Source organism: Salvelinus alpinus, chromosome 2, assembly GCF_045679555.1.
Source record: "Salvelinus alpinus chromosome 2, SLU_Salpinus.1, whole genome shotgun sequence".
NCBI classification, from domain to species: Eukaryota; Metazoa; Chordata; class Actinopteri; order Salmoniformes; family Salmonidae; genus Salvelinus; species Salvelinus alpinus.
The window spans coordinates 38,722,653-38,744,788 of record NC_092087.1 but is presented as its reverse complement, the minus strand read 5'-3'; the positions used below and the strand labels follow the sequence as shown (position 1 = coordinate 38,744,788).

Genomic DNA, 22,136 nt, shown 5'->3' with positions numbered 1-22,136 from the left:
TGACAACTTAACCCAAAAGTCTACATTGGAATGACTTGAAATATAGTCAGAAGTAGTCTTGGGGAGAATAGTCTCAGAAACGGGGGTTTTGGTCCACACTGTCTCTAATTCTTGCAAGAAGTAAGGTACCCTTAGACACGTTATACACCTCCATTAGAGGCACCGGTGGCAAGGTTGAGTTGAATAGGTTTTGGGTTTGCGACCCATTGCAGCTGAGCCAGTGGTGCAGATTACCCAAAATGCTTTGCTCTTGATATTGTTTTTTTACTACTGGAAAAAAGGTAACATCTATTGTATAAGTACCCCACCTTGCCATGAATTACATGTAATCAAGAATCCACCAAAGTGTTAGGTAGGGGGCGAACTGCTAGACATACCAATGTAACAACACAATAATACCGTTAGTGGAGAAGCTGTGCAAGACACTGCAAACAGTTTGAGTAGCTATCCTTTGACATTCTTTCGCAGATGCGATATCGTAGCCTATGAAGTCCATCTGAGGCGTGATTATTGCTAGTTGAAAACTTAACCCAATACCCCGCTTGGGATGATTTGAAATATAGTCAACCCTGGCAATTTTTGATAGTCTCTTGTGAGACTACTATAAATGTGGAAGAGAAAATAGTGCCAAGACCAAAAATGGGCTGAACCCAACTAATTTCCTCTATAACATTATTGATGATTCAGCTGACAGGTGAACATTATCTTGCAACTAGGTAAAAACAGAAAAAAGGTGTCAGTAGTATATGCTGTGTCAGAAGTAGTGTTGGGGAGAATTAACTCAGCAACAGCCTGTTTGGGCCCACAATTTCAGCTTTGCCCCCACACTGCCTCTAATTGTTGCAAGTAGTAAGTTACCCAAAACCACTTTACCCACTTCTTCTTGCCTCCTCTAGAGGCAGTGATGGCAAGATTTAATTGAAAAGGTTTTGGGTTTGCGACCCATTGCAGCTGAGCCAGTGGTGCTGATTACCCAAAGTGCTTTGCTCTCGATATTGGTTTTGTACAGGAAAAAAAGGTAACATTTATTGAACAAGTACCCCACCTTGCCATTAATGACATGTAATCAAGAATCCACCAAAGTGTTAGGTAGGGGGCGGACTGCTAGACATACCAATGTAACAAAAAATAATACAGTTTGCGGAGAAGCTGTTCGAGATACTGCAAACCTTTTGAGTAGCTGTATTCTTATATTCTTGCGCAGAGACGATATCATAGCCTATGAGGTCCATCCGAGGAGTGATTATTGTTGGTTGACAACTTAACCCAAAACTCTACATTGGAATGACTTGAAATATAGTCAGAAGTAGTCTTGGGGAGAATAGTCTCAGAAACGGGGGTTTTGGTCCACACTGTCTCTAATTCTTGCAAGAAGTAAGGTACCCTTAGACACGTTATACACCTCCATTAGAGGCACCGGTGGCAAGGTTGAGTTGAATAGGTTTTGGGTTTGCGACCCATTGCAGCTGAGCCAGTGGTGCAGATTACCCAAAATGCTTTGCTCTTGATATTGTTTTTTTACTACTGGAAAAAAGGTAACATCTATTGTATAAGTACCCCACCTTGCCATGAATTACATGTAATCAAGAATCCACCAAAGTGTTAGGTAGGGGGCGAACTGCTAGACATACCAATGTAACAACACAATAATACCGTTAGTGGAGAAGCTGTGCAAGACACTGCAAACAGTTTGAGTAGCTATCCTTTGACATTCTTTCGCAGATGCGATATCGTAGCCTATGAAGTCCATCTGAGGCGTGATTATTGCTAGTTGAAAACTTAACCCAATACCCCGCTTGGGATGATTTGAAATATAGTCAACCCTGGCAATTTTTGATAGTCTCTTGTGAGACTACTATAAATGTGGAAGAGAAGATAGTGCCAAGACCAAAAATGGGCTGAACCCAACTAATTTCCTCTATAACATTTTTGATGATTCAGCTGACAGGTGAACATTATCTTGCAACTAGGTAAAAACAGAAAAAAGGTGTCAGTAGTATATGCTGTGTCAGAAGTAGTGTTGGGGAGAATTAACTCAGCAACAGCCTGTTTGGGCCCACAATTTCAGCTTTGCCCCCACACTGCCTCTAATTGTTGCAAGTAGTAAGTTACCCAAAACCACTTTACCCACTTCTTCTTGCCTCCTCTAGAGGCAGTGATGGCAAGATTTAATTGAAAAGGTTTTGGGTTTGCGACCCATTGCAGCTGAGCCAGTGGTGCTGATTACCCAAAGTGCTTTGCTCTCGATATTGGTTTTGTACAGGAAAAAAAGGTAACATTTATTGAACAAGTACCCCACCTTGCCATTAATGACATGTAATCAAGAATCCACCAAAGTGTTAGGTAGGGGGCGGACTGCTAGACATACCAATGTAACAAAAAATAATACAGTTTGCGGAGAAGCTGTTCGAGATACTGCAAACCTTTTGAGTAGCTGTATTCTTATATTCTTGCGCAGAGACGATATCATAGCCTATGAGGTCCATCCGAGGAGTGATTATTGTTGGTTGACAACTTAACCCAAAACTCTACATTGGAATGACTTGAAATATAGTCAGAAGTAGTCTTGGGGAGAATAGTCTCAGAAACGGGGGTTTTGGTCCACACTGTCTCTAATTCTTGCAAGAAGTAAGGTACCCTTAGACACGTTATACACCTCCATTAGAGGCACCGGTGGCAAGGTTGAGTTGAATAGGTTTTGGGTTTGCGACCCATTGCAGCTGAGCCAGTGGTGCAGATTACCCAAAATGCTTTGCTCTTGATATTGTTTTTTTACTACTGGAAAAAAGGTAACATCTATTGTATAAGTACCCCACCTTGCCATGAATTACATGTAATCAAGAATCCACCAAAGTGTTAGGTAGGGGGCGAACTGCTAGACATACCAATGTAACAACACAATAATACCGTTAGTGGAGAAGCTGTGCAAGACACTGCAAACAGTTTGAGTAGCTATCCTTTGACATTCTTTCGCAGATGCGATATCGTAGCCTATGAAGTCCATCTGAGGCGTGATTATTGCTAGTTGAAAACTTAACCCAATACCCCGCTTGGGATGATTTGAAATATAGTCAACCCTGGCAATTTTTGATAGTCTCTTGTGAGACTACTATAAATGTGGAAGAGAAAATAGTGCCAAGACCAAAAATGGGCTGAACCCAACTAATTTCCTCTATAACATTATTGATGATTCAGCTGACAGGTGAACATTATCTTGCAACTAGGTAAAAACAGAAAAAAGGTGTCAGTAGTATATGCTGTGTCAGAAGTAGTGTTGGGGAGAATTAACTCAGCAACAGCCTGTTTGGGCCCACAATTTCAGCTTTGCCCCCACACTGCCTCTAATTGTTGCAAGTAGTAAGTTACCCAAAACCACTTTACCCACTTCTTCTTGCCTCCTCTAGAGGCAGTGATGGCAAGATTTAATTGAAAAGGTTTTGGGTTTGCGACCCATTGCAGCTGAGCCAGTGGTGCTGATTACCCAAAGTGCTTTGCTCTCGATATTGGTTTTGTACAGGAAAAAAAGGTAACATTTATTGAACAAGTACCCCACCTTGCCATTAATGACATGTAATCAAGAATCCACCAAAGTGTTAGGTAGGGGGCGGACTGCTAGACATACCAATGTAACAAAAAATAATACAGTTTGCGGAGAAGCTGTTCGAGATACTGCAAACCTTTTGAGTAGCTGTATTCTTATATTCTTGCGCAGAGACGATATCATAGCCTATGAGGTCCATCCGAGGAGTGATTATTGTTGGTTGACAACTTAACCCAAAACTCTACATTGGAATGACTTGAAATATAGTCAGAAGTAGTCTTGGGGAGAATAGTCTCAGAAACGGGGGTTTTGGTCCACACTGTCTCTAATTCTTGCAAGAAGTAAGGTACCCTTAGACACGTTATACACCTCCATTAGAGGCACCGGTGGCAAGGTTGAGTTGAATAGGTTTTGGGTTTGCGACCCATTGCAGCTGAGCCAGTGGTGCAGATTACCCAAAATGCTTTGCTCTTGATATTGTTTTTTTACTACTGGAAAAAAGGTAACATCTATTGTATAAGTACCCCACCTTGCCATGAATTACATGTAATCAAGAATCCACCAAAGTGTTAGGTAGGGGGCGAACTGCTAGACATACCAATGTAACAACACAATAATACCGTTAGTGGAGAAGCTGTGCAAGACACTGCAAACAGTTTGAGTAGCTATCCTTTGACATTCTTTCGCAGATGCGATATCGTAGCCTATGAAGTCCATCTGAGGCGTGATTATTGCTAGTTGAAAACTTAACCCAATACCCCGCTTGGGATGATTTGAAATATAGTCAACCCTGGCAATTTTTGATAGTCTCTTGTGAGACTACTATAAATGTGGAAGAGAAGATAGTGCCAAGACCAAAAATGGGCTGAACCCAACTAATTTCCTCTATAACATTTTTGATGATTCAGCTGACAGGTGAACATTATCTTGCAACTAGGTAAAAACAGAAAAAAGGTGTCAGTAGTATATGCTGTGTCAGAAGTAGTGTTGGGGAGAATTAACTCAGCAACAGCCTGTTTGGGCCCACAATTTCAGCTTTGCCCCCACACTGCCTCTAATTGTTGCAAGTAGTAAGTTACCCAAAACCACTTTACCCACTTCTTCTTGCCTCCTCTAGAGGCAGTGATGGCAAGATTTAATTGAAAAGGTTTTGGGTTTGCGACCCATTGCAGCTGAGCCAGTGGTGCTGATTACCCAAAGTGCTTTGCTCTCGATATTGGTTTTGTACAGGAAAAAAAGGTAACATTTATTGAACAAGTACCCCACCTTGCCATTAATGACATGTAATCAAGAATCCACCAAAGTGTTAGGTAGGGGGCGGACTGCTAGACATACCAATGTAACAAAAAATAATACAGTTTGCGGAGAAGCTGTTCGAGATACTGCAAACCTTTTGAGTAGCTGTATTCTTATATTCTTGCGCAGAGACGATATCATAGCCTATGAGGTCCATCCGAGGAGTGATTATTGTTGGTTGACAACTTAACCCAAAACTCTACATTGGAATGACTTGAAATATAGTCAGAAGTAGTCTTGGGGAGAATAGTCTCAGAAACGGGGGTTTTGGTCCACACTGTCTCTAATTCTTGCAAGAAGTAAGGTACCCTTAGACACGTTATACACCTCCATTAGAGGCACCGGTGGCAAGGTTGAGTTGAATAGGTTTTGGGTTTGCGACCCATTGCAGCTGAGCCAGTGGTGCAGATTACCCAAAATGCTTTGCTCTTGATATTGTTTTTTTACTACTGGAAAAAAGGTAACATCTATTGTATAAGTACCCCACCTTGCCATGAATTACATGTAATCAAGAATCCACCAAAGTGTTAGGTAGGGGGCGAACTGCTAGACATACCAATGTAACAACACAATAATACCGTTAGTGGAGAAGCTGTGCAAGACACTGCAAACAGTTTGAGTAGCTATCCTTTGACATTCTTTCGCAGATGCGATATCGTAGCCTATGAAGTCCATCTGAGGCGTGATTATTGCTAGTTGAAAACTTAACCCAATACCCCGCTTGGGATGATTTGAAATATAGTCAACCCTGGCAATTTTTGATAGTCTCTTGTGAGACTACTATAAATGTGGAAGAGAAAATAGTGCCAAGACCAAAAATGGGCTGAACCCAACTAATTTCCTCTATAACATTATTGATGATTCAGCTGACAGGTGAACATTATCTTGCAACTAGGTAAAAACAGAAAAAAGGTGTCAGTAGTATATGCTGTGTCAGAAGTAGTGTTGGGGAGAATTAACTCAGCAACAGCCTGTTTGGGCCCACAATTTCAGCTTTGCCCCCACACTGCCTCTAATTGTTGCAAGTAGTAAGTTACCCAAAACCACTTTACCCACTTCTTCTTGCCTCCTCTAGAGGCAGTGATGGCAAGATTTAATTGAAAAGGTTTTGGGTTTGCGACCCATTGCAGCTGAGCCAGTGGTGCTGATTACCCAAAGTGCTTTGCTCTCGATATTGGTTTTGTACAGGAAAAAAAGGTAACATTTATTGAACAAGTACCCCACCTTGCCATTAATGACATGTAATCAAGAATCCACCAAAGTGTTAGGTAGGGGGCGGACTGCTAGACATACCAATGTAACAAAAAATAATACAGTTTGCGGAGAAGCTGTTCGAGATACTGCAAACCTTTTGAGTAGCTGTATTCTTATATTCTTGCGCAGAGACGATATCATAGCCTATGAGGTCCATCCGAGGAGTGATTATTGTTGGTTGACAACTTAACCCAAAACTCTACATTGGAATGACTTGAAATATAGTCAGAAGTAGTCTTGGGGAGAATAGTCTCAGAAACGGGGGTTTTGGTCCACACTGTCTCTAATTCTTGCAAGAAGTAAGGTACCCTTAGACACGTTATACACCTCCATTAGAGGCACCGGTGGCAAGGTTGAGTTGAATAGGTTTTGGGTTTGCGACCCATTGCAGCTGAGCCAGTGGTGCAGATTACCCAAAATGCTTTGCTCTTGATATTGTTTTTTTACTACTGGAAAAAAGGTAACATCTATTGTATAAGTACCCCACCTTGCCATGAATTACATGTAATCAAGAATCCACCAAAGTGTTAGGTAGGGGGCGAACTGCTAGACATACCAATGTAACAACACAATAATACCGTTAGTGGAGAAGCTGTGCAAGACACTGCAAACAGTTTGAGTAGCTATCCTTTGACATTCTTTCGCAGATGCGATATCGTAGCCTATGAAGTCCATCTGAGGCGTGATTATTGCTAGTTGAAAACTTAACCCAATACCCCGCTTGGGATGATTTGAAATATAGTCAACCCTGGCAATTTTTGATAGTCTCTTGTGAGACTACTATAAATGTGGAAGAGAAAATAGTGCCAAGACCAAAAATGGGCTGAACCCAACTAATTTCCTCTATAACATTATTGATGATTCAGCTGACAGGTGAACATTATCTTGCAACTAGGTAAAAACAGAAAAAAGGTGTCAGTAGTATATGCTGTGTCAGAAGTAGTGTTGGGGAGAATTAACTCAGCAACAGCCTGTTTGGGCCCACAATTTCAGCTTTGCCCCCACACTGCCTCTAATTGTTGCAAGTAGTAAGTTACCCAAAACCACTTTACCCACTTCTTCTTGCCTCCTCTAGAGGCAGTGATGGCAAGATTTAATTGAAAAGGTTTTGGGTTTGCGACCCATTGCAGCTGAGCCAGTGGTGCTGATTACCCAAAGTGCTTTGCTCTCGATATTGGTTTTGTACAGGAAAAAAAGGTAACATTTATTGAACAAGTACCCCACCTTGCCATTAATGACATGTAATCAAGAATCCACCAAAGTGTTAGGTAGGGGGCGGACTGCTAGACATACCAATGTAACAAAAAATAATACAGTTTGCGGAGAAGCTGTTCGAGATACTGCAAACCTTTTGAGTAGCTGTATTCTTATATTCTTGCGCAGAGACGATATCATAGCCTATGAGGTCCATCCGAGGAGTGATTATTGTTGGTTGACAACTTAACCCAAAAGTCTACATTGGAATGACTTGAAATATAGTCAGAAGTAGTCTTGGGGAGAATAGTCTCAGAAACGGGGGTTTTGGTCCACACTGTCTCTAATTCTTGCAAGAAGTAAGGTACCCTTAGACACGTTATACACCTCCATTAGAGGCACCGGTGGCAAGGTTGAGTTGAATAGGTTTTGGGTTTGCGACCCATTGCAGCTGAGCCAGTGGTGCAGATTACCCAAAATGCTTTGCTCTTGATATTGTTTTTTTACTACTGGAAAAAAGGTAACATCTATTGTATAAGTACCCCACCTTGCCATGAATTACATGTAATCAAGAATCCACCAAAGTGTTAGGTAGGGGGCGAACTGCTAGACATACCAATGTAACAACACAATAATACCGTTAGTGGAGAAGCTGTGCAAGACACTGCAAACAGTTTGAGTAGCTATCCTTTGACATTCTTTCGCAGATGCGATATCGTAGCCTATGAAGTCCATCTGAGGCGTGATTATTGCTAGTTGAAAACTTAACCCAATACCCCGCTTGGGATGATTTGAAATATAGTCAACCCTGGCAATTTTTGATAGTCTCTTGTGAGACTACTATAAATGTGGAAGAGAAAATAGTGCCAAGACCAAAAATGGGCTGAACCCAACTAATTTCCTCTATAACATTATTAATGATTCAGCTGACAGGTGAACATTATCTTGCAACTAGGTAAAAACAGAAAAAAGGTGTCAGTAGTATATGCTGTGTCAGAAGTAGTGTTGGGGAGAATTAACTCAGCAACAGCCTGTTTGGGCCCACAATTTCAGCTTTGCCCCCACACTGCCTCTAATTGTTGCAAGTAGTAAGTTACCCAAAACCACTTTACCCACTTCTTCTTGCCTCCTCTAGAGGCAGTGATGGCAAGATTTAATTGAAAAGGTTTTGGGTTTGCGACCCATTGCAGCTGAGCCAGTGGTGCTGATTACCCAAAGTGCTTTGCTCTCGATATTGGTTTTGTACAGGAAAAAAAGGTAACATTTATTGAACAAGTACCCCACCTTGCCATTAATGACATGTAATCAAGAATCCACCAAAGTGTTAGGTAGGGGGCGGACTGCTAGACATACCAATGTAACAAAAAATAATACAGTTTGCGGAGAAGCTGTTCGAGATACTGCAAACCTTTTGAGTAGCTGTATTCTTATATTCTTGCGCAGAGACGATATCATAGCCTATGAGGTCCATCCGAGGAGTGATTATTGTTGGTTGACAACTTAACCCAAAAGTCTACATTGGAATGACTTGAAATATAGTCAGAAGTAGTCTTGGGGAGAATAGTCTCAGAAACGGGGGTTTTGGTCCACACTGTCTCTAATTCTTGCAAGAAGTAAGGTACCCTTAGACACGTTATACACCTCCATTAGAGGCACCGGTGGCAAGGTTGAGTTGAATAGGTTTTGGGTTTGCGACCCATTGCAGCTGAGCCAGTGGTGCAGATTACCCAAAATGCTTTGCTCTTGATATTGTTTTTTTACTACTGGAAAAAAGGTAACATCTATTGTATAAGTACCCCACCTTGCCAAGTGAAGGTACCCTTAGACACGTTATACACCTCCATTAGAGGCACCGGTGGCAAGGTTGAGTTGAATAGGTTTTGGGTTTGCGACCCATTGCAGCTGAGCCAGTGGTGCAGATTACCCAAAATGCTTTGCTCTTGATATTGTTTTTTTACTACTGGAAAAAAGGTAACATCTATTGTATAAGTACCCCACCTTGCCATGAATTACATGTAATCAAGAATCCACCAAAGTGTTAGGTAGGGGGCGAACTGCTAGACATACCAATGTAACAACACAATAATACCGTTAGTGGAGAAGCTGTGCAAGACACTGCAAACAGTTTGAGTAGCTATCCTTTGACATTCTTTCGCAGATGCGATATCGTAGCCTATGAAGTCCATCTGAGGCGTGATTATTGCTAGTTGAAAACTTAACCCAATACCCCGCTTGGGATGATTTGAAATATAGTCAACCCTGGCAATTTTTGATAGTCTCTTGTGAGACTACTATAAATGTGGAAGAGAAAATAGTGCCAAGACCAAAAATGGGCTGAACCCAACTAATTTCCTCTATAACATTATTGATGATTCAGCTGACAGGTGAACATTATCTTGCAACTAGGTAAAAACAGAAAAAAGGTGTCAGTAGTATATGCTGTGTCAGAAGTAGTGTTGGGGAGAATTAACTCAGCAACAGCCTGTTTGGGCCCACAATTTCAGCTTTGCCCCCACACTGCCTCTAATTGTTGCAAGTAGTAAGTTACCCAAAACCACTTTACCCACTTCTTCTTGCCTCCTCTAGAGGCAGTGATGGCAAGATTTAATTGAAAAGGTTTTGGGTTTGCGACCCATTGCAGCTGAGCCAGTGGTGCTGATTACCCAAAGTGCTTTGCTCTCGATATTGGTTTTGTACAGGAAAAAAAGGTAACATTTATTGAACAAGTACCCCACCTTGCCATTAATGACATGTAATCAAGAATCCACCAAAGTGTTAGGTAGGGGGCGGACTGCTAGACATACCAATGTAACAAAAAATAATACAGTTTGCGGAGAAGCTGTTCGAGATACTGCAAACCTTTTGAGTAGCTGTATTCTTATATTCTTGCGCAAGGACGATATCATAGCCTATGAGGTCCATCCGAGGAGTGATTATTGTTGGTTGACAACTTAACCCAAAAGTCTACATTGGAATGACTTGAAATATAGTCAGAAGTAGTCTTGGGGAGAATAGTCTCAGAAACGGGGGTTTTGGTCCACACTGTCTCTAATTCTTGCAAGAAGTAAGGTACCCTTAGACACGTTATACACCTCCATTAGAGGCACCGGTGGCAAGGTTGAGTTGAATAGGTTTTGGGTTTGCGACCCATTGCAGCTGAGCCAGTGGTGCAGATTACCCAAAATGCTTTGCTCTTGATATTGTTTTTTTACTACTGGAAAAAAGGTAACATCTATTGTATAAGTACCCCACCTTGCCATGAATTACATGTAATCAAGAATCCACCAAAGTGTTAGGTAGGGGGCGAACTGCTAGACATACCAATGTAACAACACAATAATACCGTAAGTGGAGAAGCTGTGCAAGACACTGCAAACAGTTTGAGTAGCTATCCTTTGACATTCTTTCGCAGATGCGATATCGTAGCCTATGAAGTCCATCTGAGGCGTGATTATTGCTAGTTGAAAACTTAACCCAATACCCCGCTTGGGATGATTTGAAATATAGTCAACCCTGGCAATTTTTGATAGTCTCTTGTGAGACTACTATAAATGTGGAAGAGAAAATAGTGCCAAGACCAAAAATGGGCTGAACCCAACTAATTTCCTCTATAACATTATTGATGATTCAGCTGACAGGTGAACATTATCTTGCAACTAGGTAAAAACAGAAAAAAGGTGTCAGTAGTATATGCTGTGTCAGAAGTAGTGTTGGGGAGAATTAACTCAGCAACAGCCTGTTTGGGCCCACAATTTCAGCTTTGCCCCCACACTGCCTCTAATTGTTGCAAGTAGTAAGTTACCCAAAACCACTTTACCCACTTCTTCTTGCCTCCTCTAGAGGCAGTGATGGCAAGATTTAATTGAAAAGGTTTTGGGTTTGCGACCCATTGCAGCTGAGCCAGTGGTGCTGATTACCCAAAGTGCTTTGCTCTCGATATTGGTTTTGTACAGGAAAAAAAGGTAACATTTATTGAACAAGTACCCCACCTTGCCATTAATGACATGTAATCAAGAATCCACCAAAGTGTTAGGTAGGGGGCGGACTGCTAGACATACCAATGTAACAAAAAATAATACAGTTTGCGGAGAAGCTGTTCGAGATACTGCAAACCTTTTGAGTAGCTGTATTCTTATATTCTTGCGCAGAGACGATATCATAGCCTATGAGGTCCATCCGAGGAGTGATTATTGTTGGTTGACAACTTAACCCAAAAGTCTACATTGGAATGACTTGAAATATAGTCAGAAGTAGTCTTGGGGAGAATAGTCTCAGAAACGGGGGTTTTGGTCCACACTGTCTCTAATTCTTGCAAGAAGTAAGGTACCCTTAGACACGTTATACACCTCCATTAGAGGCACCGGTGGCAAGGTTGAGTTGAATAGGTTTTGGGTTTGCGACCCATTGCAGCTGAGCCAGTGGTGCAGATTACCCAAAATGCTTTGCTCTTGATATTGTTTTTTTACTACTGGAAAAAAGGTAACATCTATTGTATAAGTACCCCACCTTGCCATGAATTACATGTAATCAAGAATCCACCAAAGTGTTAGGTAGGGGGCGAACTGCTAGACATACCAATGTAACAACACAATAATACCGTTAGTGGAGAAGCTGTGCAAGACACTGCAAACAGTTTGAGTAGCTATCCTTTGACATTCTTTCGCAGATGCGATATCGTAGCCTATGAAGTCCATCTGAGGCGTGATTATTGCTAGTTGAAAACTTAACCCAATACCCCGCTTGGGATGATTTGAAATATAGTCAACCCTGGCAATTTTTGATAGTCTCTTGTGAGACTACTATAAATGTGGAAGAGAAGATAGTGCCAAGACCAAAAATGGGCTGAACCCAACTAATTTCCTCTATAACATTTTTGATGATTCAGCTGACAGGTGAACATTATCTTGCAACTAGGTAAAAACAGAAAAAAGGTGTCAGTAGTATATGCTGTGTCAGAAGTAGTGTTGGGGAGAATTAACTCAGCAACAGCCTGTTTGGGCCCACAATTTCAGCTTTGCCCCCACACTGCCTCTAATTGTTGCAAGTAGTAAGTTACCCAAAACCACTTTACCCACTTCTTCTTGCCTCCTCTAGAGGCAGTGATGGCAAGATTTAATTGAAAAGGTTTTGGGTTTGCGACCCATTGCAGCTGAGCCAGTGGTGCTGATTACCCAAAGTGCTTTGCTCTCGATATTGGTTTTGTACAGGAAAAAAAGGTAACATTTATTGAACAAGTACCCCACCTTGCCATTAATGACATGTAATCAAGAATCCACCAAAGTGTTAGGTAGGGGGCGGACTGCTAGACATACCAATGTAACAAAAAATAATACAGTTTGCGGAGAAGCTGTTCGAGATACTGCAAACCTTTTGAGTAGCTGTATTCTTATATTCTTGCGCAGAGGACGATATCATAGCCTATGAGGTCCATCCGAGGAGTGATTATTGTTGGTTGACAACTTAACCCAAAAGTCTACATTGGAATGACTTGAAATATAGTCAGAAGTAGTCTTGGGGAGAATAGTCTCAGAAACGGGGGTTTTGGTCCACACTGTCTCTAATTCTTGCAAGAAGTAAGGTACCCTTAGACACGTTATACACCTCCATTAGAGGCACCGGTGGCAAGGTTGAGTTGAATAGGTTTTGGGTTTGCGACCCATTGCAGCTGAGCCAGTGGTGCAGATTACCCAAAATGCTTTGCTCTTGATATTGTTTTTTTACTACTGGAAAAAAGGTAACATCTATTGTATAAGTACCCCACCTTGCCATGAATTACATGTAATCAAGAATCCACCAAAGTGTTAGGTAGGGGGCGAACTGCTAGACATACCAATGTAACAACACAATAATACCGTTAGTGGAGAAGCTGTGCAAGACACTGCAAACAGTTTGAGTAGCTATCCTTTGACATTCTTTCGCAGATGCGATATCGTAGCCTATGAAGTCCATCTGATGTGTGATTATTGCTAGTTGAAAACTTAACCCAATACCCCGCTTGGGATGATTTGAAATATAGTCAACCCTGGCAATTTTTGATAGTCTCTTGTGAGACTACTATAAATGTGGAAGAGAAAATAGTGCCAAGACCAAAAATGGGCTGAACCCAACTAATTTCCTCTATAACATTATTGATGATTCAGCTGACAGGTGAACATTATCTTGCAACTAGGTAAAAACAGAAAAAAGGTGTCAGTAGTATATGCTGTGTCAGAAGTAGTGTTGGGGAGAATTAACTCAGCAACAGCCTGTTTGGGCCCACAATTTCAGCTTTGCCCCCACACTGCCTCTAATTGTTGCAAGTAGTAAGTTACCCAAAACCACTTTACCCACTTCTTCTTGCCTCCTCTAGAGGCAGTGATGGCAAGATTTAATTGAAAAGGTTTTGGGTTTGCGACCCATTGCAGCTGAGCCAGTGGTGCTGATTACCCAAAGTGCTTTGCTCTCGATATTGGTTTTGTACAGGAAAAAAAGGTAACATTTATTGAACAAGTACCCCACCTTGCCATTAATGACATGTAATCAAGAATCCACCAAAGTGTTAGGTAGGGGGCGGACTGCTAGACATACCAATGTAACAAAAAATAATACAGTTTGCGGAGAAGCTGTTCGAGATACTGCAAACCTTTTGAGTAGCTGTATTCTTATATTCTTGCGCAGAGACGATATCATAGCCTATGAGGTCCATCCGAGGAGTGATTATTGTTGGTTGACAACTTAACCCAAAAGTCTACATTGGAATGACTTGAAATATAGTCAGAAGTAGTCTTGGGGAGAATAGTCTCAGAAACGGGGGTTTTGGTCCACACTGTCTCTAATTCTTGCAAGAAGTAAGGTACCCTTAGACACGTTATACACCTCCATTAGAGGCACCGGTGGCAAGGTTGAGTTGAATAGGTTTTGGGTTTGCGACCCATTGCAGCTGAGCCAGTGGTGCAGATTACCCAAAATGCTTTGCTCTTGATATTGTTTTTTTACTACTGGAAAAAAGGTAACATCTATTGTATAAGTACCCCACCTTGCCATGAATTACATGTAATCAAGAATCCACCAAAGTGTTAGGTAGGGGGCGAACTGCTAGACATACCAATGTAACAACACAATAATACCGTTAGTGGAGAAGCTGTGCAAGACACTGCAAACAGTTTGAGTAGCTATCCTTTGACATTCTTTCGCAGATGTGATATCGTAGCCTATGAAGTCCATCTGAGGCGTGATTATTGCTAGTTGAAAACTTAACCCAATACCCCGCTTGGGATGATTTGAAATATAGTCAACCCAGGCAATTTTTGATAGTCTCTTGTGAGACTACTATAAATGTGGAAGAGAAGATAGTGCCAAGACCAAAAATGGGTTGAACCCAACTAATTTCCTCTATAACATTTTTGATGATTCAGCTGACAGGTGAACATTATCTTGCAACTAGGTAAAAACAGAAAAAAGGTGTCAGTAGTATATGCTGTGTCAGAAGTAGTGTTGGGGAGAATTAACTCAGCAACAGCCTGTTTGGGCCCACAATTTCAGCTTTGCCCCCACACTGCCTCTAATTGTTGCAAGTAGTAAGTTACCCAAAACCACTTTACCCACTTCTTCTTGCCTCCTCTAGAGGCAGTGATGGCAAGATTTAATTGAAAAGGTTTTGGGTTTGCGACCCATTGCAGCTGAGCCAGTGGTGCTGATTACCCAAAGTGCTTTGCTCTCGATATTGGTTTTGTACAGGAAAAAAAGGTAACATTTATTGAACAAGTACCCCACCTTGCCATTAATGACATGTAATCAAGAATCCACCAAAGTGTTAGGTAGGGGGCGGACTGCTAGACATACCAATGTAACAAAAAATAAAACAGTTTGCGGAGAAGCTGTTCGAGATACTGCAAACCTTTTGAGTAGCTGTATTCTTATATTCTTGCGCAGAGACGATATCATAGCCTATGAGGTCCATCCGAGGAGTGATTATTGTTGGTTGACAACTTAACCCAAAAGTCTACATTGGAATGACTTGAAATATAGTCAGAAGTAGTCTTGGGGAGAATAGTCTCAGAAACGGGGGTTTTGGTCCACACTGTCTCTAATTCTTGCAAGAAGTAAGGTACCCTTAGACACGTTATACACCTCCATTAGAGGCACCGGTGGCAAGGTTGAGTTGAATAGGTTTTGGGTTTGCGACCCATTGCAGCTGAGCCAGTGGTGCAGATTACCCAAAATGCTTTGCTCTTGATATTGTTTTTTTACTACTGGAAAAAAGGTAACATCTATTGTATAAGTACCCCACCTTGCCATGAATTACATGTAATCAAGAATCCACCAAAGTGTTAGGTAGGGGGCGAACTGCTAGACATACCAATGTAACAACACAATAATACCGTTAGTGGAGAAGCTGTGCAAGACACTGCAAACAGTTTGAGTAGCTATCCTTTGACATTCTTTCGCAGATGCGATATCGTAGCCTATGAAGTCCATCTGAGGCGTGATTATTGCTAGTTGAAAACTTAACCCAATACCCCGCTTGGGATGATTTGAAATATAGTCAACCCAGGCAATTTTTGATAGTCTCTTGTGAGACTACTATAAATGTGGAAGAGAAGATAGTGCCAAGACCAAAAATGGGTTGAACCCAACTCATTTCCTCTATAACATTTTTGATGATTCAGCTGACAGGTGAACATTATCTTGCAACTAGGTAAAAACAGAAAAAAGGTGTCAGTAGTATATGCTGTGTCAGAAGTAGTGTTGGGGAGAATTAACTCAGCAACAGCCTGTTTGGGCCCACAATTTCAGCTTTGCCCCCACACTGCCTCTAATTGTTACAAGTAGTAAGTTACCCAAAACCACTTTACCCACTTCTTCTTGCCTCCTCTAGAGGCAGTGATGGCAAGATTTAATTGAAAAGGTTTTGGGTTTGCGACCCATTGCAGCTGAGCCAGTGGTGCTGATTACCCAAAGTGCTTTGCTCTCGATATTGGTTTTGTACAGGAAAAAAAGGTAACATTTATTGAACAAGTACCCCACCTTGCCATTAATGACATGTAATCAAGAATCCACCAAAGTGTTAGGTAGGGGGCGGACTGCTAGACATACCAATGTAACAAAAAATAATACAGTTTGCGGAGAAGCTGTTCGAGATACTGCAAACCTTTTGAGTAGCTGTATTCTTATATTCTTGCGCAAGGACGATATCATAGCCTATGAGGTCCATCCGAGGAGTGATTATTGTTGGTTGACAACTTAACCCAAAAGTCTACATTGGAATGACTTGAAATATAGTCAGAAGTAGTCTTGGGGAGAATAGTCTCAGAAACGGGGGTTTTGGTCCACACTGTCTCTAATTCTTGCAAGAAGTAAGGTACCCTTAGACACGTTATACACCTCCATTAGAGGCACCGGTGGCAAGGTTGAGTTGAATAGGTTTTGGGTTTGCGACCCATTGCAGCTGAGCCAGTGGTGCAGATTACCCAAAATGCTTTGCTCTTGATATTGTTTTTTTACTACTGGAAAAAAGGTAACATCTATTGTATAAGTACCCCACCTTGCCATGAATTACATGTAATCAAGAATCCACCAAAGTGTTAGGTAGGGGGCGAACTGCTAGACATACCAATGTAACAACACAATAATACCGTTAGTGGAGAAGCTGTGCAAGACACTGCAAACAGTTTGAGTAGCTATCCTTTGACATTCTTTCGCAGATGCGATATCGTAGCCTATGAAGTCCATCTGAGGTGTGATTATTGCTAGTTGAAAACTTAACCCAATACCCCGCTTGGGATGATTTGAAATATAGTCAACCCTGGCAATTTTTGATAGTCTCTTGTGAGACTACTATAAATGTGGAAGAGAAGATAGTGCCAAGACCAAAAATGGGTTGAACCCAACTAATTATCTCTATAACATTTTTGATGATTCAGCTGACAGGTGAACATTATCTTGCAACTAGGTAAAAACAGAAAAAAGGTGTCAGTAGTATATGCTGTGTCAGAAGTAGTGTTGGGGAGAATTAACTCAGCAACAGCCTGTTTGGGCCCACAATTTCAGCTTTGCCCCCACACTGCCTCTAATTGTTACAAGTAGTAAGTTACCCAAAACCACTTTACCCACTTCTTCTTGCCTCCTCTAGAGGCAGTGATGGCAAGATTTAATTGAAAAGGTTTTGGGTTTGCGACCCATTGCAGCTGAGCCAGTGGTGCTGATTACCCAAAGTGCTTTGCTCTCGATATTGGTTTTGTACAGGAAAAAAAGGTAACATTTATTGAACAAGTACCCCACCTTGCCATTAATGACATGTAATCAAGAATCCACCAAAGTGTTAGGTAGGGGGCGGACTGCTAGACATACCAATGTAACAAAAAATAATACAGTTTGCGGAGAAGCTGTTCGAGATACTGCAAACCTTTTGAGTAGCTGTATTCTTATATTCTTGCGCAAGGACGATATCATAGCCTATGAGGTCCATCCGAGGAGTGATTATTGTTGGTTGACAACTTAACCCAAAAGTCTACATTGGAATGACTTGAAATATAGTCAGAAGTAGTCTTGGGGAGAATAGTCTCAGAAACGGGGGTTTTGGTCCACACTGTCTCTAATTCTTGCAAGAAGTAAGGTACCCTTAGACACGTTATACACCTCCATTAGAGGCACCGGTGGCAAGGTTGAGTTGAATAGGTTTTGGGTTTGCGACCCATTGCAGCTGAGCCAGTGGTGCAGATTACCCAAAATGCTTTGCTCTTGATATTGTTTTTTTACTACTGGAAAAAAGGTAACATCTATTGTATAAGTACCCCACCTTGCCATGAATTACATGTAATCAAGAATCCACCAAAGTGTTAGGTAGGGGGCGAACTGCTAGACATACCAATGTAACAACACAATAATACCGTTAGTGGAGAAGCTGTGCAAGACACTGCAAACAGTTTGAGTAGCTATCCTTTGACATTCTTTCGCAGATGCGATATCGTAGCCTATGAAGTCCATCTGAGGTGTGATTATTGCTAGTTGAAAACTTAACCCAATACCCCGCTTGGGATGATTTGAAATATAGTCAACCCTGGCAATTTTTGATAGTCTCTTGTGAGACTACTATAAATGTGGAAGAGAAGATAGTGCCAAGACCAAAAATGGGTTGAACCCAACTAATTATCTCTATAACATTTTTGATGATTCAGCTGACAGGTGAACATTATCTTGCAACTAGGTAAAAACAGAAAAAAGGTGTCAGAAGTAGTGTTGGGGAGAATTAACTCAGCAACAGCCTGTTTGGGCCCACAATTTCAGCTTTGCCCCCACACTGCCTCTAATTGTTACAAGTAGTAAGTTACCCAAAACCACTTTACCCACTTCTTCTTGCCTCCTCTAGAGGCAGTGATGGCAAGATTTAATTGAAAAGGTTTTGGGTTTGCGACCCATTGCAGCTGAGCCAGTGGTGCTGATTACCCAAAGTGCTTTGCTCTCGATATTGGTTTTGTACAGGAAAAAAAGGTAACATTTATTGAACAAGTACCCCACCTTGCCATTAATGACATGTAATCAAGAATCCACCAAAGTGTTAGGTAGGGGGCGGACTGCTAGACATACCAATGTAACAAAAAATAATACAGTTTGCGGAGAAGCTGTTCGAGATACTGCAAACCTTTTGAGTAGCTGTATTCTTATATTCTTGCGCAAGGACGATATCATAGCCTATGAGGTCCATCCGAGGAGTGATTATTGTTGGTTGACAACTTAACCCAAAAGTCTACATTGGAATGACTTGAAATATAGTCAGAAGTAGTCTTGGGGAGAATAGTCTCAGAAACGGGGGTTTTGGTCCACACTGTCTCTAATTCTTGCAAGAAGTAAGGTACCCTTAGACACGTTATACACCTCCATTAGAGGCACCGGTGGCAAGGTTGAGTTGAATAGGTTTTGGGTTTGCGACCCATTGCAGCTGAGCCAGTGGTGCAGATTACCCAAAATGCTTTGCTCTTGATATTGTTTTTTTACTACTGGAAAAAAGGTAACATCTATTGTATAAGTACCCCACCTTGCCATGAATTACATGTAATCAAGAATCCACCAAAGTGTTAGGTAGGGGGCGAACTGCTAGACATACCAATGTAACAACACAATAATACCGTTAGTGGAGAAGCTGTGCAAGACACTGCAAACAGTTTGAGTAGCTATCCTTTGACATTCTTTCGCAGATGCGATATCGTAGCCTATGAAGTCCATCTGAGGTGTGATTATTGCTAGTTGAAAACTTAACCCAATACCCCGCTTGGGATGATTTGAAATATAGTCAACCCTGGCAATTTTTGATAGTCTCTTGTGAGACTACTATAAATGTGGAAGAGAAGATAGTGCCAAGACCAAAAATGGGTTGAACCCAACTAATTATCTCTATAACATTTTTGATGATTCAGCTGACAGGTGAACATTATCTTGCAACTAGGTAAAAACAGAAAAAAGGTGTCAGAAGTAGTGTTGGGGAGAATTAACTCAGCAACAGCCTGTTTGGGCCCACAATTTCAGCTTTGCCCCCACACTGCCTCTAATTGTTACAAGTAGTAAGTTACCCAAAACCACTTTACCCACTTCTTCTTGCCTCCTCTAGAGGCAGTGATGGCAAGATTTAATTGAAAAGGTTTTGGGTTTGCGACCCATTGCAGCTGAGCCAGTGGTGCTGATTACCCAAAGTGCTTTGCTCTCGATATTGGTTTTGTACAGGAAAAAAAGGTAACATTTATTGAACAAGTACCCCACCTTGCCATTAATGACATGTAATCAAGAATCCACCAAAGTGTTAGGTAGGGGGCGGACTGCTAGACATACCAATGTAACAAAAAATAATACAGTTTGCGGAGAAGCTGTTCGAGATACTGCAAACCTTTTGAGTAGCTGTATTCTTATATTCTTGCGCAAGGACGATATCATAGCCTATGAGGTCCATCCGAGGAGTGATTATTGTTGGTTGACAACTTAACCCAAAAGTCTACATTGGAATGACTTGAAATATAGTCAGAAGTAGTCTTGGGGAGAATAGTCTCAGAAACGGGGGTTTTGGTCCACACTGTCTCTAATTCTTGCAAGAAGTAAGGTACCCTTAGACACGTTATACACCTCCATTAGAGGCACCGGTGGCAAGGTTGAGTTGAATAGGTTTTGGGTTTGCGACCCATTGCAGCTGAGCCAGTGGTGCAGATTACCCAAAATGCTTTGCTCTTGATATTGTTTTTTTACTACTGGAAAAAAGGTAACATCTATTGTATAAGTACCCCACCTTGCCATGAATTACATGTAATCAAGAATCCACCAAAGTGTTAGGTAGGGGGCGAACTGCTAGACATACCAATGTAACAACACAATAATACCGTTAGTGGAGAAGCTGTGCAAGACACTGCAAACAGTTTGAGTAGCTATCCTTTGACATTCTTTCGCAGATGCGATATCGTAGCCTATGAAGTCCATCTGAGGTGTGATTATTGCTAGTTGAAAACTTAACCCAATACCCCGCTTGGGATGATTTGAAATATAGTCAACCCTGGCAATTTTTGATAGTCTCTTGTGAGACTACTATAAATGTGGAAGAGAAGATAGTGCCAAGACCAAAAATGGGTTGAACCCAACTAATTATCTCTATAACATTTTTGATGATTCAGCTGACAGGTGAACATTATCTTGCAACTAGGTAAAAACAGAAAAAAGGTGTCAGAAGTAGTGTTGGGGAGAATTAACTCAGCAACAGCCTGTTTGGGCCCACAATTTCAGCTTTGCCCCCACACTGCCTCTAATTGTTACAAGTAGTAAGTTACCCAAAACCACTTTACCCACTTCTTCTTGCCTCCTCTAGAGGCAGTGATGGCAAGATTTAATTGAAAAGGTTTTGGGTTTGCGACCCATTGCAGCTGAGCCAGTGGTGCTGATTACCCAAAGTGCTTTGCTCTCGATATTGGTTTTGTACAGGAAAAAAAGGTAACATTTATTGAACAAGTACCCCACCTTGCCATTAATGACATGTAATCAAGAATCCACCAAAGTGTTAGGTAGGGGGCGGACTGCTAGACATACCAATGTAACAAAAAATAATACAGTTTGCGGAGAAGCTGTTCGAGATACTGCAAACCTTTTGAGTAGCTGTATTCTTATATTCTTGCGCAGAGACGATATCATAGCCTATGAGGTCCATCCGAGGAGTGATTATTGTTGGTTGACAACTTAACCCAAAAGTCTACATTGGAATGACTTGAAATATAGTCAGAAGTAGTCTTGGGGAGAATAGTCTCAGAAACGGGGGTTTTGGTCCACACTGTCTCTAATTCTTGCAAGAAGTAAGGTACCCTTAGACACGTTATACACCTCCATTAGAGGCACCGGTGGCAAGGTTGAGTTGAATAGGTTTTGGGTTTGCGACCCATTGCAGCTGAGCCAGTGGTGCAGATTACCCAAAATGCTTTGCTCTTGATATTGTTTTTTTACTACTGGAAAAAAGGTAACATCTATTGTATAAGTACCCCACCTTGCCATGAATTACATGTAATCAAGAATCCACCAAAGTGTTAGGTAGGGGGCGAACTGCTAGACATACCAATGTAACAACACAATAATACCGTTAGTGGAGAAGCTGTGCAAGACACTGCAAACAGTTTGAGTAGCTATCCTTTGACATTCTTTCGCAGATGCGATATCGTAGCCTATGAAGTCCATCTGAGGCGTGATTATTGCTAGTTGAAAACTTAACCCAATACCCCGCTTGGGATGATTTGAAATATAGTCAACCCTGGCAATTTTTGATAGTCTCTTGTGAGACTACTATAAATGTGGAAGAGAAGATAGTGCCAAGACAGAAAATGGGTTGAACCCAACTAATTTCCTCTATAACATT

The 22,136-nt window shown here is 41.4% G+C and overlaps 35 non-coding genes across 35 annotated transcripts; all 35 read left to right on the top strand.

Annotated features, from left to right (window-relative positions):
• The first annotated feature begins 456 nt into the window (after positions 1 to 456).
• LOC139569043 (U4 spliceosomal RNA) lies at positions 457 to 598 on the top strand. The gene has a single exon (XR_011673878.1). It is a non-coding gene; the product is annotated as a U4 spliceosomal RNA (small nuclear RNA).
• Positions 599 to 1,192: 594 nt separating this feature from the next.
• LOC139568872 (U4 spliceosomal RNA) lies at positions 1,193 to 1,329 on the top strand. The gene has a single exon (XR_011673714.1). It is a non-coding gene; the product is annotated as a U4 spliceosomal RNA (small nuclear RNA).
• A 381-nt stretch (positions 1,330 to 1,710) lies between these two features.
• Positions 1,711 to 1,852, top strand: LOC139569042 (U4 spliceosomal RNA). The gene has a single exon (XR_011673877.1). It is a non-coding gene; the product is annotated as a U4 spliceosomal RNA (small nuclear RNA).
• A 594-nt stretch (positions 1,853 to 2,446) lies between these two features.
• LOC139568871 (U4 spliceosomal RNA) lies at positions 2,447 to 2,583 on the top strand. Its single transcript, XR_011673713.1, has one exon. It is a non-coding gene; the product is annotated as a U4 spliceosomal RNA (small nuclear RNA).
• A 381-nt stretch (positions 2,584 to 2,964) lies between these two features.
• LOC139569041 (U4 spliceosomal RNA) lies at positions 2,965 to 3,106 on the top strand. Its single transcript, XR_011673876.1, has one exon. It is a non-coding gene; the product is annotated as a U4 spliceosomal RNA (small nuclear RNA).
• A 594-nt stretch (positions 3,107 to 3,700) lies between these two features.
• LOC139568870 (U4 spliceosomal RNA) lies at positions 3,701 to 3,837 on the top strand. Its single transcript, XR_011673712.1, has one exon. It is a non-coding gene; the product is annotated as a U4 spliceosomal RNA (small nuclear RNA).
• Positions 3,838 to 4,218: 381 nt separating this feature from the next.
• On the top strand, positions 4,219 to 4,360 carry LOC139569040 (U4 spliceosomal RNA). The gene has a single exon (XR_011673875.1). It is a non-coding gene; the product is annotated as a U4 spliceosomal RNA (small nuclear RNA).
• Positions 4,361 to 4,954: 594 nt separating this feature from the next.
• LOC139568868 (U4 spliceosomal RNA) lies at positions 4,955 to 5,091 on the top strand. The gene has a single exon (XR_011673711.1). It is a non-coding gene; the product is annotated as a U4 spliceosomal RNA (small nuclear RNA).
• Positions 5,092 to 5,472: 381 nt separating this feature from the next.
• LOC139569039 (U4 spliceosomal RNA) lies at positions 5,473 to 5,614 on the top strand. Its single transcript, XR_011673874.1, has one exon. It is a non-coding gene; the product is annotated as a U4 spliceosomal RNA (small nuclear RNA).
• A 594-nt stretch (positions 5,615 to 6,208) lies between these two features.
• LOC139568867 (U4 spliceosomal RNA) lies at positions 6,209 to 6,345 on the top strand. Its single transcript, XR_011673710.1, has one exon. It is a non-coding gene; the product is annotated as a U4 spliceosomal RNA (small nuclear RNA).
• Positions 6,346 to 6,726: 381 nt separating this feature from the next.
• On the top strand, positions 6,727 to 6,868 carry LOC139569038 (U4 spliceosomal RNA). The gene has a single exon (XR_011673873.1). It is a non-coding gene; the product is annotated as a U4 spliceosomal RNA (small nuclear RNA).
• A 594-nt stretch (positions 6,869 to 7,462) lies between these two features.
• LOC139568907 (U4 spliceosomal RNA) lies at positions 7,463 to 7,599 on the top strand. The gene has a single exon (XR_011673749.1). It is a non-coding gene; the product is annotated as a U4 spliceosomal RNA (small nuclear RNA).
• A 381-nt stretch (positions 7,600 to 7,980) lies between these two features.
• LOC139569037 (U4 spliceosomal RNA) lies at positions 7,981 to 8,122 on the top strand. The gene has a single exon (XR_011673872.1). It is a non-coding gene; the product is annotated as a U4 spliceosomal RNA (small nuclear RNA).
• A 594-nt stretch (positions 8,123 to 8,716) lies between these two features.
• LOC139568908 (U4 spliceosomal RNA) lies at positions 8,717 to 8,853 on the top strand. The gene has a single exon (XR_011673750.1). It is a non-coding gene; the product is annotated as a U4 spliceosomal RNA (small nuclear RNA).
• Positions 8,854 to 9,431: 578 nt separating this feature from the next.
• On the top strand, positions 9,432 to 9,573 carry LOC139569036 (U4 spliceosomal RNA). Its single transcript, XR_011673871.1, has one exon. It is a non-coding gene; the product is annotated as a U4 spliceosomal RNA (small nuclear RNA).
• Positions 9,574 to 10,167: 594 nt separating this feature from the next.
• LOC139568880 (U4 spliceosomal RNA) lies at positions 10,168 to 10,304 on the top strand. Its single transcript, XR_011673722.1, has one exon. It is a non-coding gene; the product is annotated as a U4 spliceosomal RNA (small nuclear RNA).
• Positions 10,305 to 10,685: 381 nt separating this feature from the next.
• LOC139569034 (U4 spliceosomal RNA) lies at positions 10,686 to 10,827 on the top strand. Its single transcript, XR_011673870.1, has one exon. It is a non-coding gene; the product is annotated as a U4 spliceosomal RNA (small nuclear RNA).
• Positions 10,828 to 11,421: 594 nt separating this feature from the next.
• On the top strand, positions 11,422 to 11,558 carry LOC139568906 (U4 spliceosomal RNA). The gene has a single exon (XR_011673748.1). It is a non-coding gene; the product is annotated as a U4 spliceosomal RNA (small nuclear RNA).
• A 381-nt stretch (positions 11,559 to 11,939) lies between these two features.
• LOC139569033 (U4 spliceosomal RNA) lies at positions 11,940 to 12,081 on the top strand. The gene has a single exon (XR_011673869.1). It is a non-coding gene; the product is annotated as a U4 spliceosomal RNA (small nuclear RNA).
• A 594-nt stretch (positions 12,082 to 12,675) lies between these two features.
• LOC139568936 (U4 spliceosomal RNA) lies at positions 12,676 to 12,813 on the top strand. The gene has a single exon (XR_011673777.1). It is a non-coding gene; the product is annotated as a U4 spliceosomal RNA (small nuclear RNA).
• A 381-nt stretch (positions 12,814 to 13,194) lies between these two features.
• On the top strand, positions 13,195 to 13,336 carry LOC139568864 (U4 spliceosomal RNA). The gene has a single exon (XR_011673707.1). It is a non-coding gene; the product is annotated as a U4 spliceosomal RNA (small nuclear RNA).
• Positions 13,337 to 13,930: 594 nt separating this feature from the next.
• On the top strand, positions 13,931 to 14,067 carry LOC139568904 (U4 spliceosomal RNA). Its single transcript, XR_011673747.1, has one exon. It is a non-coding gene; the product is annotated as a U4 spliceosomal RNA (small nuclear RNA).
• Positions 14,068 to 14,448: 381 nt separating this feature from the next.
• Positions 14,449 to 14,590, top strand: LOC139569046 (U4 spliceosomal RNA). The gene has a single exon (XR_011673880.1). It is a non-coding gene; the product is annotated as a U4 spliceosomal RNA (small nuclear RNA).
• Positions 14,591 to 15,184: 594 nt separating this feature from the next.
• LOC139568903 (U4 spliceosomal RNA) lies at positions 15,185 to 15,321 on the top strand. Its single transcript, XR_011673746.1, has one exon. It is a non-coding gene; the product is annotated as a U4 spliceosomal RNA (small nuclear RNA).
• Positions 15,322 to 15,702: 381 nt separating this feature from the next.
• Positions 15,703 to 15,844, top strand: LOC139568952 (U4 spliceosomal RNA). Its single transcript, XR_011673792.1, has one exon. It is a non-coding gene; the product is annotated as a U4 spliceosomal RNA (small nuclear RNA).
• Positions 15,845 to 16,438: 594 nt separating this feature from the next.
• On the top strand, positions 16,439 to 16,575 carry LOC139568879 (U4 spliceosomal RNA). The gene has a single exon (XR_011673721.1). It is a non-coding gene; the product is annotated as a U4 spliceosomal RNA (small nuclear RNA).
• A 381-nt stretch (positions 16,576 to 16,956) lies between these two features.
• LOC139568848 (U4 spliceosomal RNA) lies at positions 16,957 to 17,098 on the top strand. The gene has a single exon (XR_011673692.1). It is a non-coding gene; the product is annotated as a U4 spliceosomal RNA (small nuclear RNA).
• A 594-nt stretch (positions 17,099 to 17,692) lies between these two features.
• Positions 17,693 to 17,829, top strand: LOC139568878 (U4 spliceosomal RNA). The gene has a single exon (XR_011673720.1). It is a non-coding gene; the product is annotated as a U4 spliceosomal RNA (small nuclear RNA).
• Positions 17,830 to 18,210: 381 nt separating this feature from the next.
• Positions 18,211 to 18,352, top strand: LOC139568847 (U4 spliceosomal RNA). Its single transcript, XR_011673691.1, has one exon. It is a non-coding gene; the product is annotated as a U4 spliceosomal RNA (small nuclear RNA).
• A 576-nt stretch (positions 18,353 to 18,928) lies between these two features.
• Positions 18,929 to 19,065, top strand: LOC139568877 (U4 spliceosomal RNA). Its single transcript, XR_011673719.1, has one exon. It is a non-coding gene; the product is annotated as a U4 spliceosomal RNA (small nuclear RNA).
• A 381-nt stretch (positions 19,066 to 19,446) lies between these two features.
• LOC139568846 (U4 spliceosomal RNA) lies at positions 19,447 to 19,588 on the top strand. The gene has a single exon (XR_011673690.1). It is a non-coding gene; the product is annotated as a U4 spliceosomal RNA (small nuclear RNA).
• Positions 19,589 to 20,164: 576 nt separating this feature from the next.
• LOC139568876 (U4 spliceosomal RNA) lies at positions 20,165 to 20,301 on the top strand. Its single transcript, XR_011673718.1, has one exon. It is a non-coding gene; the product is annotated as a U4 spliceosomal RNA (small nuclear RNA).
• A 381-nt stretch (positions 20,302 to 20,682) lies between these two features.
• Positions 20,683 to 20,824, top strand: LOC139568845 (U4 spliceosomal RNA). Its single transcript, XR_011673689.1, has one exon. It is a non-coding gene; the product is annotated as a U4 spliceosomal RNA (small nuclear RNA).
• Positions 20,825 to 21,400: 576 nt separating this feature from the next.
• Positions 21,401 to 21,537, top strand: LOC139568902 (U4 spliceosomal RNA). Its single transcript, XR_011673745.1, has one exon. It is a non-coding gene; the product is annotated as a U4 spliceosomal RNA (small nuclear RNA).
• Positions 21,538 to 21,918: 381 nt separating this feature from the next.
• On the top strand, positions 21,919 to 22,060 carry LOC139569030 (U4 spliceosomal RNA). Its single transcript, XR_011673866.1, has one exon. It is a non-coding gene; the product is annotated as a U4 spliceosomal RNA (small nuclear RNA).
• The last annotated feature ends 76 nt before the right edge of the window (positions 22,061 to 22,136 follow it).